This window comes from Vicugna pacos, chromosome 3, assembly GCF_048564905.1.
Source record: "Vicugna pacos chromosome 3, VicPac4, whole genome shotgun sequence".
NCBI classification, from domain to species: domain Eukaryota; kingdom Metazoa; phylum Chordata; class Mammalia; order Artiodactyla; family Camelidae; genus Vicugna; species Vicugna pacos.
This window is the reverse complement of record NC_132989.1, coordinates 16,318,174-16,331,848: the sequence shown is the minus strand read 5'-3', so window position 1 is coordinate 16,331,848 and position 13,675 is coordinate 16,318,174. Positions and strand designations below refer to the sequence as shown.

The window sequence follows — 13,675 nt, the reverse complement described above, 5'->3', positions numbered from 1 at the left end:
GGTTCATGGGTTTTGCTTTCATGATTTAAGATAGAACTTCAATAATCTACAATTTTAGGTAAGTATTACTTAATTACACCTAACTACATATCTATGAGGGCTGGAGAAAATAACACGTCTGTAAACCGTTACCATAATTTTGATGATAAAAGATACTTTATTAGTAAGAAATTCCGTTCCCTGGTTAACACACACACACACACACACACACACACACACACGCACGCACTTTAAGAACATTTCAAACCACCTTTTTTTTGGCATCAACCTTTCTTATAAGCAAAGCACCCAACATACCACAGCAAGGGCAAAGCTTTAAAAGGTACTCATCAGATACGATGAGTCATGGGATTTACTTTGATGATTTGGAATAAGATGGAACTCAAATAATCTACAGGAGAAGACACTTACTATAGAACTCAATACTATCACTTTTGGAACAACAATTTTATATTCCTGGAAATAGAAGTAATTTTCTAACATCGGTTTTCCCTCAAGAGTTTGTACAGGACTGTTTCTCATTTAACTATAAATAAATCTTTGAAGTATTCATTGTGTTCTTTCAGCTGCTTACAGGTCTGACAGTGACAGAGAACAAGAACTCACAGGCGACATTACATTTTTGCATGGTTAGTTTTTTATATAGGAGATCATCGTTTTCATAGAAAATGATTTATGCCCTATGTTTTCTAAAGCAGGAAATTCATTCAAATCACACAGAGTCAGAAATACTGAATTCAAGAATCCTGAACTTTAATATCAAAAGGAGTGTACAGGTCACATGTCATGCGTGCTGAGTTTCCTTACCCTATGCAAAAACCGTGGAAATACCCTTCAGTGAAACAGGAAGAGTAAGAGGAATCATTTCATAGAGAAAGCTTTATCAAGGAATCAGTAGGGGAAAAAATGACTAAATTTAATTTGGCCACCACATTTTCTAAAAAGAAAAAAGAGAAAGAAAACAGGTACATTAGAAATCCTGTATGAGGCATACGTGTTTTCCCCAAATGAAAATTTTTGTTGAGGAGGGTATAGCTCAAGTGGTAGAGCACATGCTTAGCATGTGTGAGGTCCTTGGTTCAATCCCCAGTACCTCCACTGAAAAACCAAGTAAATAAATAAACCTAATTACCTCCCCTCTGCAAAAGCAAATTTACTTAAAAAAAAAAAAACCGATTTTTGACTGAAGTACTCAGCTTGGCAGAATCTATTTTCTGAAGGGCCAGGCCCCACCCAGGTCCCATGCCCAAGCAGCTGTCCTTTGTCTTTCCTAAGCCAATGAAACCATGCTTGCTTACTCTATAAAAGCTCACCTTTTGACCTGAAAAGTGTTTGTAAGAACAAGAAGCAGCCTTCTCTGCCTCAAAATAAATTGACACTGTTGCGTATTTAATTTCTGCCGAGTTCGGGAGTTTTCTGTCTTGGAGCCCACTGTCTTGATTCCGACCTGTCTCTCCGTGCAGACTCCGAGGGCTTTACTCATCCCTATGTGCACTGGGGAACTCTGCTCTGGGGCAGATGCTCTTGAAGCTTATCTCACAGGCTGGCTGATCCTCTAACCAGGCTTTGAGTCTTTTCTGACCCTCAGTTCCCTCTGCAGGTGTCCCTCTTGCCTCCTATCCCACCTGTGGAACAGGAGGACCGACACTCCGCGGCCTGCTTGCTGGGCCTACAGTGTCTCTACCGGTGCTTCTCCAGCTGTGACAGTCCTCCTGCTGAATTTCATTTCTCTAAGGTTTCTTTCTCTAGTCTTGTCTTCCTTCTTATCTCGCTCCCTGTTCTGGAGCACCCAGAGCTCACTGATCCAATCTCTGAAAGCCATGATATTTTGAACCAATCTCCACAGGAAGGAAAACTGTGTTTTTTTCTATTGCTAGATTCACACTGGAGTGTCTAGGAGATTCTATCTTTAAATAAGACATAATTGAATACTTTATTGTGATCAAGAGAGGGCATGAAACTCCAGCCTAATTCAAAGTTAAGAGAATAACAGAATTTCTGAAATTTAGTTCCAAGTACGATGTTTACAGTACAGATCTGCTTTATACTGTTTCATTCTACCTGTAGTCACTTTGTCTTTCCTGGGTGGTTTGTGATTATGCATGAATAAAAAAAAAGTGTGAAGAAAAGCTAAAAGACATATGCCATGCAGATAGAAATGAAAAAATATTTTTGTAATGAATATATTATCTTAACGTAATTAAAGAAAAGCCAAACATTGTCTTGAGGTGAAATAATTCATCCATGACTACTGTTGTTAACAGCTTAATTAAATTTCATTCATTTAACTAATTTGGATGTTGTGTTGATAAATGAGAATAATTATAAAGATAGCTCCACAACAAAATTCTTCAGAAATGGTGATTCCTTTACACTGATACAGATTTTGTGCCAAGTTCTTTAAGTGGGTTTGAGTTAATGGCAGCACTGGCTATCCTAGAATGGTTAAATGAGGCATTAATATTGAAGAGAAGCATTAGTATAAAGACAAAGATACAAACTTTGTTTCTTACCCAACTTCACTGCAAAAAGCACATGCATTGTCGTATGTGTTGCCATCTGGTCCACAGACAGGAAAGTATTCATTCACGCAAGTCATCACTGTATCTTCAAACTTGTCACAGACAGGCTGTAAAGTCAGAGACATTTGAAGATAGATGACAGTAACCACAACATGAATAGCATCTGCCACACACGGTGAACATACTGATGTACAAAACTTAGTCCTTTCCTGATTTAATATTTGAATTTTCAATTTGAGTTCTAATTTGAATAGTGTAATTTTAATATCAGAATACCTCTTGGCACATATAAAGGGCTCTGGGAATACTCTGAGTAAATAAATGAAAGTAGCTAGACCACAAGTTCTATTCATGTCTCTTTATTTTCTTTTCCACTAATCTATCCTGAGCTACTATCGCCTATTGCAGGACAATTACAGTATCTAAGTGGTCTGAATACAGCCACTTTTAATTGCTCCCACAAGTTTGTATTGAATCCCTGCATCTTTGCTAAAAACACTGCCCATTTTTTCCTAGGATCAACATGCAAAGCCTTGACTGCCTATGAAACTAAATATCCATGGCTCTCATCTTGCCCCGTATTTTCCCAGCACATATGTAACACATCACTTCCCATTACACACTTCCTCCAACAACCCAGCTCTAGCCCAATCTTGCTATGTCCTGCTTCTGATCAAAAATATGGCATCGTGCTGTTGGAGAAAATAGCATATACAATCATATATTCTGATGCTATAAAAACTCCAAGTTTTCATTGTTAACCATCTGAATGAGAGTTTACAGGATGTATTTCCAAACTTGTTGACATTCCAAAGAATACCTGTGCAGCCAGAGCATAGATTAATAACTACAACAATAATAATGATTCATTTTTTGACAAGTAATCATCTAAAATAGGATAAAGAATATTATTCTTTGTAAGAAAAATATGATATATATATTTGTGGTAATGTCTGTCACCTGAACTAGATATTAATATGCAAGAAAAATTCAAAAATTACATCTCAATCAATATACATTCATTTATGTCTGCTGTGAATCTGACTACATTTCACACACTCTTATGTAGTAGTTTAACTCTAACAACAACTCTGTCAAAAGCAGGTAATCTCCTCACTTTGTAGATGAGAACATAGAAATATAGTAAGAGCATGAACTTACACGAAGGCATTCAGTATATTCAAGGAGTAGAACCTGTAATCAAATTCCTTATATATAAGCCCAATATGCTTTAAAAGCGCTCCCTGCATCATCCATTGATGAGCATGAGCAGCAGCAAGAAAAATTATCATCAGGATCATCAGTAAGGTCCCTATTCATAGTTGGCCCAATATTTGACAACTGCTGAATGATTCAAAGTTTTCCACTGACTAAGAAAAATTACTCACCAGGAAAAACGGAAAATGACAAAATGAAGAAAGAAACAGATCTTATCATTTGAAAGAAAGCCATTTTGTCTTCTAGTGAACTGGCAATGAGGCTCTGGGAAAGGAAATGAGTAGAGAGTAGTTTGAAAAGACACAAATCCTTGTGTTGGTTGATCAGTGGACAGTGAAGGAGAGGCGTCGAGGCTACTTTCATGAAGGAGCCTTACCTCAAAGGAGTATCTCTGCTAATTTAACCATCTCTACACTCCCAGTTAGAAGAGTCCCTCCCTTTGGTTCAGTCTCCATGAACACTTCAGGAAGAATAAAAATATTCTATTTTTATTACTATTCTATTACTATTTCTATTATTATTATTATTAAATATAAAGCTGTAGATTTTTTTGTAGATGCTGTTTATCAGGTTGAGAAAATTCTCTTTTATTTCTAGTTTGCTGGGTTTTTTTTTAAATCAAGAATAGATTTTGGATTTTGTCAAGTTTCTTTATTTTCTGAGATGATCATACTGTTTTTTTGTTTGATGTTTGTTACTATGTCAAATTACTTTGATTGATTTTAAAATGTTAAATACAATTTGCATTTGGTAATAAATTTCGCCGTGTTGTTTTATATATTGTCAGTTTCATTTTTTTTATTTTGTTTGAATTTCTGTAATCAATGATCATGAAGAATATTGGTATGCAGTTTTCTTTTCTTATAATGTCTGTATGGTTAGATGTCAGTTTAACTGACTTCAGAGAAAGACGTGGAAAGCGTTTCTTCCACTTCCGTATTCTGCAGGATTTTGTTTTGAATTGATAGTATTTCTTTATTATCAGTTAGGAACATTTTTCTAATAACATTTTCTAGGTAACTCTAAGTATTTTCCTTAGAAGTTCCTTACCTGAAATTTTAATTTATTTAATAGGTATAGGACTCTTCAGTTTGTGTATTTCTTGTGAGTGACCTTTGGTATTGCATGTTGTTCAAGAAATATGTGCATTTCTTTTTCATTTTACCTTTTCTTTACCAAGTTTATTGAAATACAGTTGACATATGACATTTTGTAAGTTTAAGGTGTACAGTTTGATGACTTGATACATTTATATATTGTAAAACTGACTATCACAATAGGGTTAGACAACACCTTCATCACTTCATATAATTACCATCTCATTTTTGTGCTAAGAACATTTAAGATCTAGTCTCTTAACAACTTTCAAGTATATAATACAGTATTGTTAACTACAGTCACCATGCTATACATTAGATCTTCAGAACTGATTCATCTTGTAACTCGAAGTGTGTATCCTTTGACTGACATTTCTTTATTTGCTAACCCTCCCAGCCCCTGGTAACCACCATTCTACTCTCTTGTTTCTGTGAGTCCAACTTTTTTTAGAATCTACACATGATTGATGTCAAACAGTATTTATTTTTCTGTGCCTGACTTATTTCACTTAGCATAATGCCCTCAAGGTTCATCCACACTGTATTAAATAGCAAAGAACAGGATTTCCTTTTTTATAGCTGAATAATATTTGTAGATAGATAAACTACATCTTCTCTAGCCATTCATCCACTGATGAACACTTAGGTTGTTTCCAAATATTGGATATTGTGATATCTCATTGTAGTGTTGATTTATATTTCTCTGACGATTACTTACGTTGAGCACCTTTTCATGTACCTGTTGGTCATTTGTATGTCTTTGGAAAGATGCCTATTCAGTTAATCAGGTTGTTTGGGTTTTTGTTCTTGTTATTGAGTTGTATGGATTCTTATATATATTTGGATATTAATCCCTCATCAAATATATGGTTTGCAAATATTTTCTCCCATTACATAGGCTGCATTTTCATATTGTGGATTTTCATTTTGTGTTCACACGGTCCCCCCAGAACCTGGGTTCTCTGGTGGTGTTTGGGAGCCTGAATTCATAGAGGTCCCCCAGAACCACGGGGACTGGTTTGGATGTGCCAGCAGCTTGGGTTTGCTGGAACCCACGGGGAGCTGCCCGGTGTCACGGGAGCTAGATAGTGCTGAGGTGAGGCAGGCAGTGGTTCACAGAAATCCTGTAGCGGTCTGGTGCCATGGGACATGCACAGGGTGGGCCCGAAGCCTAAGGGTCACTGAAGCTGCCTGTGGCTTCGGGCCTGAGTTCACGGGAGCCCACTAGGAGCCTGAAGTCACAGAAGTTACAGGGAGCCCCGGAGGGCACTGGTGGCCGCTGGCGCCAGAGCGGGCCAGGAGCCTCAGTTCACACCGGTCCTCTGTGAGCTGATGAAGCGGTCTGGCCGCGGGAGCTGCCTGGGGCCATTGGAGATGGCGGGAGGTGGGGTGAACCGGGGACCTGAACCAGGGGGAGCTTACCAGAGGCCTGGACGCCACTCTGCGGCCTCGGGAGCCAGTGGTCACCAGGAGGAGTCGCGGGTCTTGGGTTCATGGGCCCTGACCAGCTCCGGGCGCTAGAGCTGCCAGGCGCCTGGAGCAACCGGGCCGCGTTCCCTTGAGCCTTTGGGAGGCGCAGCCGCAAACGCCGCCTGCAGCCGTGGGCGGGGCCCGGGGCGGTTGGAGGAGGCTGGCGTCCAGGTGAGCCTGTTTATGTATTCAGCACAGCCCGCTGGGAGCTTGGCGCCGAGGGGCCCGTGGAGAAGGCAGGTAAGAGGGTAAAGGGCCAAGCGGGGGGGGGGGGGCGCTGGAGTAGGGAGACGCTAGGTGAGCCGGTTTCTTGATTTGTGGGAACCCGCTGGGAGCTTGACGCCGGGAAGGACTTCGGGGACCCCTGAAGGGGGGCAGGTAAGAGGATAAAGGGCCAAGGGTGGGGGCCTGGAGTAGGGAGACATTGGGTGAGCCGGTTTCTTGATTAACGGAATCCCACTGGGAAGTGGGTACCCAGGATGCTCCTTCGGGGTGGTGGAGCTGCCTGCGGTCCTGGAGCAGACCGGCGCTGGGGTGAGGAGTGGAGCAGGGGGACACCTAGGGCTGCAGGAGTCGGCCAGGTGCTGGGGCGGGCCAGCCCTGGAGTCCGCAGTGAAGTCGGGTACAAACTTTACTCGGCTTCTCCCGTGGACTGCCTATATTGGGAGAGGAGTAATGGGTCTAGTATGAATCTAACTTTCCTACACTGCTCAGCGTGCGTCGTTTCTTCTCACTGTGCTTCACCCAGCTGTTGGCAATCCCTCACCTGGAATGCTAAACTCCTGTGAAGGTATTGTTCGTGCGCAGTTCGTTATTCAAATTGATGTTTCTTGGCTGGAGGTGTTGGATGGGTGGAGGGAAGCAGAAGTTTCTACGCTGTCATTTTGATGAAATACTGTGCGCCGAATCCTCTATCCGGGCTATGCCTCGCTGTTACTGGGAAAATGTCAGTTAAAGTCTCTATTCCCAGCATTTCTGCGTTGATTCCTTGCAGTTCTTGAGGGATTAATGAGGTCAAGAATAATAGGCCTTCCAAATGTGTCAGATAAGGATGCAGAATCGGAGATGGGGGGGGCGGAAGTTAATCTGCTGAAGGTGGGACTCTTTAAAGACAATTCTTGGATCTCCCGTCATTTGTCCACTAGGGGATGGCCGAGTATTGGTGATAGAGTTGGCTGTCCTCAAGTATTTCTATTTTATTGCCTCATTCTAATTAGCAGTCAGTGGACATGAAATGGCATCTCTATCATTAATGAACAAATTTACTCTTTCTCCTTTTTTGTTATTTTTCAATTTCTCTGGTGAACAGTTTTACTGGACCATGTGTTGTTAATCCTTTGAGTTACCAGAAGATGTCGAAATAGTGAAATTAATCACTGGAATGGATTTTTTGTCGACTTCGTGATCCCTGAATTTGTAATTTTTTTATAATTCCTGACTCTAATGACCTTTTTCATCCCAGGATGTTTCTGTCTTCCTCATTACTTAGATTATTAGCCTTTTTTAAGTTGAAAAGACTACTGCATTTAGAGGGTAGAGATGAGGCTACTCTTTCAATTTCTGTAATGAAGCAATTTGCCTGACTCATCTTGCATTTCAAGACTTTATTTTCTTAGTTTGTAAACCAGAATAACTATACTGAATGATCTTTCTCAGCTCAGTTAAACCCTGATGATTTGATCTGTTGGTTACAAACTGCGTCATACAGTATCAGGAGTAAATTCTTTTTTTTTTTTTTGCTACTGAGTTGTAGGAGTCCCTATACATATAGTGGATATTAACCCCTTATCAGATATATGATTTGCAAATATTTTCTCCCATTCCATAGGCTGCCTTTTTATTTTTTGATGGTTTCCTTTGCTGTGCAGAAACTTTGTAGTTTGATGTAGTCCCACTTATTTCTGCTTTTGTTGCCTTTGCTTTTGAGGTCAGATCCAAAAATGACTGTAAGACCAACATCAAGGATCTTAAATCTGTGTTTTCTTCTAGAATTTTTATGGCTTCAGATCTTTTATGTTAATCCATTTTGAGTTCATTCTTGGGTAAAGTATAAGATAGGTGTTCAATTCCATTCTTTTATATAAAGCTGTCCACTTTTCCTGACCCTATTTTTTAAAGGGAGACTGTTTGTTCCTCATTGTATATTCTTAGCTCCTTTGTCTAAATTAATTGACCATATATGCATGGGTTTATTTCTGGCCTCTCTATTCTTTTTCATTAGTCTATGTGTCTGTTTTATTCCCATATCATACTGTTTTGATTACTATAGCTTTGCAATACATTTTGAAATCCAAAAGTGTGATGCTTCCAGTTTTGTTCTTCCTCAAGATTGCTTTGGCTATTTGGGGTTTTTTTTGTGGTAGCATATTAATTTTAGGATATTTGTTCTATTTCTGTGAAAGATGCCATTGGAATTTTGATAGGAATTGGATTGAATATGTGGAATATTTATTGCTTTGGGAGTATGGACATTTTAACAATATTAATCTTTCCAGTCCATAAACACAAAATATCTTTCCATTTCTTTGTGTCTTCAACTTTTTCATCAATGTCTTACTGACTTTTGTTTGTTTTTTGGTGGGGGAGGCAATTTGTTTATTTGTTTGTTTATTTAATGGAGGTACTGGGGATTGAACTCAGGACCTTGTGCATGCTAAGCATGCACTCTACCACTGAGCTGTAACCTTCCCCAATGTCTTATTGTTTTTAATGTAGAAATGTTTCACCTCCTTGGGTAAATTTATTCCTAGATATTACTTTTGATGTAATTGTAAATGGGATTGTTTTCTTAATTTCTCTTTCTGATAGTTTGTTGTTAGTATATAGAAATGCAACTGATTTTTGCATATTCATAGTGTATCCTGTAACTTTACTGAATTCATTTATTAGATCTAACAGTTTTGGTGGAGTCGTTAAGTCTTTCTATATACAAAAACATGCCATCTGCAAATAGAAATAGTTTTACTTCTTTCTAATTTGGATGATTTTTATTTCTTTTTCTTGCCTAATTGCTCTGCCTAGAACTTCCAGTACTATATTGAGTTCAAGTAGTGAAAATGGGCAACTTTGTCTACTTATGAACCTTAGAGAAAAAAACTTACGGCTTTCAATATTGAGTATGATGTTAGCTGTGGGCTTGTCATATATGGCCTTTGTTATGCTGACATAAGTAATAAAGTACTTCAGTACTCAGTTTGTTGTGAGTTTTAATCATGAACGGATGTTGAATTTTGTCATATGCTTTTTCTGTGTCTATTGAGATGGCTGTCTAATTTTTCATCTCCTCAGTTTGGATTTGTCTGGAGTTTTCCCCATTACATAGGGTTTTAAGTTTTTGTGAGGCTAGAACACTATCTTTCTGTCTCTCTATTAATATATATATAAACTTGAATGTCTGTTGATATCTCAATCTCTTATCCACTACCATAGGATGGTGGATTTTTCTAACTTTCTCTCCTTGCAATATACGCAACTTTCCAGTTTATCTGGGAAGAGACATAAGCCAGAAACCTGGCTCCCATCAGCTGTTATTCATTTCCTTATTTGTTAAATCCCAGTATTTATACATTGGTTTTAGAATTGTTTAAATCAAAATTAATACTGTATTGTAGTTCTTATAACATCTACAAGTAAAATTTATGATGCGAGTACAAAGAATGGCGAAGGTAGGGGGAATAAAAATACACTATTTAAAGTTCTCACTTTATACTTAAGTCCTTTAAATTTCTGTATAAATTTTAGAATCCATTATAAACACTCAAGAAAAGAAATTACTGAGATTTTTGATTGGGATTGAATACAGTCTGTATATCCATTTGTAGAGAATTGATATCTTCACAATATTGTCTTCCAGTGATGAATCTGGAATATCCCTCACCTTGTTTAGGTTTCCTTTAGTTTTGTTTAAAACCATTTTATGGTTTTTGCTAGGGAAGTATTTCCTATATTTTGAGGAACTTATTCCTAAATATTTTTGTTTATTGTGTTGTTGAATATGGTTTCATATTAGATTTTTATATTTATATATTAGTTTTATCTATAGAGATAAACTGAATTTTCTCTATATATTGACCTTACATACACTAACTTGATAAGTTTATACATCGGTTGAGTACTTACAGAAGCAGGCATCAAGACAGAGATTAAAAGTGCCAAGAGATTAATTGATAGACAGCCTTAAAATGTAAGTGGAGGAGTATAAGTAGTTCGGGAAAGCAATTATTCTATGATGCACATCTGACATTTGTGAAAGGAGACAGCAAAGGCAGAAATAAAGTAAGAGACCCTCAGACTTTAGTGAATCTCTGAGAAAGCCTCAGTGACCCATGGAAGAGCACTGTTTCAACTTAAGCTATGTGGCCGATCTGGAAGTCATTGAATCTGGTGACCACCAATATGTGCACTGCTCATAGCTGATCTCCCTTGAAGGGAGATCCAAATGATGTACCACTTGGGCTGCCATGATTCCCTGTTTCTGCTACTCTGTCTACGTCTTCATATGTTTGGGGAGCAACTGCTCCAGCGTCCAGTGGGCCTGTTTTCCTGAGGGTAAACTGAGAAGAGGGAAGTTAGTAAGATAAACTCTGGTCACTGTTACTGCAGTTAGTCTTGGAACCACAACTGGTAATCAGTATCACTCTTTTGCACAGTCCATATCAATTCCACTTATCTCAGCTATGCTGGTCTCAGTGGCTTATTTGCTGGTGTAAGTCAAGCCATCATTCCTGAGATATTTGAGCCCCTGGTAACCATAACTTTTCCAGGCTGGGTTTACTGCATGTACCATTTATAGTCACAATTGGGAAAGGTAGTAGCAAGTGACATCCATATGAATTAATTGTTATACACATATTTCTTCTTGTAAATGTACATCTCTTCCTGTTGATTAGGGTCAATCACTCCTACCAAGATAAATAACTCTTCTTATCAATTACTATCCCTGCAAGTCTGTTGTTTCAAGTGGTAGTTTTAGTTTGTTTTTCAATGGGACTCCTGCAAGAACATGCTTTATTTGGAGACCAGTACCTCTAGCCAGCACAGTGCCCGAAGTTACAGAGACAGGAAGTACAAAGTTCCCAGTGGCATATTAGGGGAGATGATTTGTGGGACCACTCCTATCGGAAGATTGATGTGATCTTATTGGGGATGCAATAATATATAGTTGTCTCTAATTCAGTATATACTGTATTCTGAAGGATCCATACCTGATCCTTGCAGAGAATTGTCTCTGATCTGGTGCTTAGGCTATGCCTTCAACAGGTCATTCCGATACTCTAGAGGGCCAGTAGCTTCTGGTTGGTGTTCTATGTGTTACAACAATTGTATCCCATAGTCATGAGCCCATTCCTGTGACATATTTGCTGTGAATGTGGGTGGATGACATGTTATGTAGGATCCCATGCTTCTGAATCTGGTACCCTGTAAGCTCCTTGATAGTGTGTTGGTTGAGACTTTGCAAGCTGGAATTACAAACGCAAATCTGAAATAAGTGTGTGTTCCTATGAGAATGAACTATTAGCCTCCCAAGAGTGGGAGAATGGAAGGAACTTAATGTGGTCAGGTTGTCACCACGTTGATAATTGGTTGATAACTGGACCTGAATATACCTATTCAGGACACATTATTGATCTTTGTTGCTGGCCAATTGAATGTTCAGAGATAGGAATCACTAGATAGTCCTAGATAAATGAGGTTCATATGCTGGCCCCATGCGTAGCCTCCATCTCTGCTACAGTAGCCACTTTATTCATGATCCCATTGTATTTGTACTGCTGTGTCTGAAGGCAAAGCAAACATCAAATGTATAAGTCATTCTGCCATCGTGGTTATTCAGTGCCCTTTTCATGATAGATGCTTTCTGTTTATAGTGTTAATATGTGATATAAAGATCTTCTTACTCATGTATGTGCCAATATGTCCATCCACATGTCTCTACTACAGCCTTTCCTTTCTTTTCCTATATATATATATAAAATTTATATATATATATAATATATATATACATATATATATATATAATTTATTTATCTATTTTCCCCTCACCACAGGCTTCTACACAAGGTTGATGGTAGACTCTGTCCATTGTGTGGCTATAACGCAGCTGTCTCTTACTTCCAGCTTGCGCTGACATACCAACCCACCTGTTTATAAACCAAGGTCAAGTTTTTCATACTTTCTTCAGGTAATTTATAGGACCCACCCCTGTGGTGATGTGTATGAACTGACTCATACAGAATCTAAGGGAAATTAATAAAATTGTAAGATCTGTCTTCCCCTTTGTTTCTAATCCTGCCACCAAACTGATCTTAGATAGCACCCTTACACAGAAATGAAACTCTAATCCGTATTTTTTGATGACTGGTGTAGCCAAGTAGTCAATATTTTTTAATTAGTTTTTAACTGGAAGAGGCAATATACATCTGGATTGATTTGTCCTAGGGGTCAAACACTCTTTTGTTTTTCTAAGTGTTACAAAACAATTTACAGGTTTTTGTTTCCCCAAGTGGATCCCCTCTAAATTCAGTATCAAGAATGTTTGTTTTTGTTTGTTTGTTTGTTTTTAACTCCTGCAAACAGAATATTATACTGACACAAAGATTCTTTTGGATGTACTTGTTTAAAAGAGTCAAAAGTGTATAGAGAAAAAAATCAATTATGCAGAAAATGATCATTATTTGGACCATGATATGTTTTATAAAACATGGTTATTTTTATCACACATGGTAAAATAATTCAAAATTTCCCCAATCACTCACTCATATCAGGAACTGTAAGATAATGCAGAGTTTTAAACATTCCTGTTGTATAAAATTTAAAGTATTTGCAGAAGAAAGAATCAGATGCTGTAACTTTAGTTGAGAAAACTAATGGGGCATATACTGATTTAAAATTAATCATAGTTCAAGCTACCTCAATAGGAGTTTCGAATTATTAAAACAATTTTAGATAGAAAGTATGGTATGGGTTTGGAAGTGGACAAATAAAAACACAGGATATAATTCAATTAACTCTAAATGGATTAAAGATTTGCACATAAGACCTGAAACCATAAAACTCCTAGAAGTAAATATAGGCAGTAAGTCTTGGTGGTGATTTTTTGGATTTGACCTCAAGAGCAAAGGCAACAAAAGCAAAAATAAGTAAGTGGAATTACATCAAACTAAACAGTTTCTGCAAGCGAAGGAAACCATCAACAAATGCAAAGGCAGCCTATGGAATGGGAGAGAATATTTGCAAATTATGTATCTGATAAGCAGTTAATATCTAATATTTATAAATACAAGGACTCATACAACTCAGTAACAAAAAAAAATCCAATTAAAACATGGGAAGAGGATCTGAATAGGCATTTTTCCGAAGAAGACATGA

At 38.1% G+C, this 13,675-nt stretch overlaps 1 long non-coding RNA gene across 2 annotated transcripts in view; it reads right to left on the bottom strand.

The window, feature by feature from the left end:
* The window catches only part of LOC140691554 (uncharacterized), a 181,487-nt gene that overhangs the window by 152,598 nt on the left and 15,214 nt on the right, over nt 1-13,675 (bottom strand). The window contains exons 1-2 of one of the 2 annotated variants that reach the window (XR_012067282.1): nt 6,260-6,409; nt 2,514-2,629 (exon numbers count right to left, since the gene is read on the bottom strand). This is a non-coding gene — a long non-coding RNA (uncharacterized lncRNA). Of the gene's footprint in view, nt 1-2,513; nt 2,630-6,259; nt 6,410-13,675 lie in introns of those variants that run through there. The other variant, XR_012067283.1, reaches the window with a different exon arrangement.